The sequence below is a fragment of the Octopus bimaculoides genome, chromosome 5 (genome assembly GCF_001194135.2).
Source record: "Octopus bimaculoides isolate UCB-OBI-ISO-001 chromosome 5, ASM119413v2, whole genome shotgun sequence".
Classification (NCBI taxonomy): domain Eukaryota; kingdom Metazoa; phylum Mollusca; class Cephalopoda; order Octopoda; family Octopodidae; genus Octopus; species Octopus bimaculoides.
This window is the reverse complement of record NC_068985.1, coordinates 108,803,394-108,803,818: the sequence shown is the minus strand read 5'-3', so window position 1 is coordinate 108,803,818 and position 425 is coordinate 108,803,394.

Here is a 425-nt window from a genome sequence, read left to right as displayed (position 1 = left end):
CGTGTGTGTGTGTGCGTGGGTGTGCATGTCTGTGCGGGTGTGTGGATGTGTGTGCGCGTGTATGTGTATTCACGCATACATATATCTGTGGGTACACAAGCGTCTATTAAATGCGCACACATACATACACGCACACACACACACATACACAAACTCACGCACGCACACACACACACACACACACACACACATATATATACATATGTGTGTGTCTACATTTACATTCAAATAAGTCATATATGTACTGGACACCAGCCGCTGCAAACAGCATGCGACAGATCTCAGCACGGCCACGATGGTTGAAGTAGTGGAGAGTATACAGATCTAGTAAACTATATGTGTGTATATGTATGTATATGTATAAATGAATATATGTATGTGCATATATATATATATATATATATATATATATATATATATATATA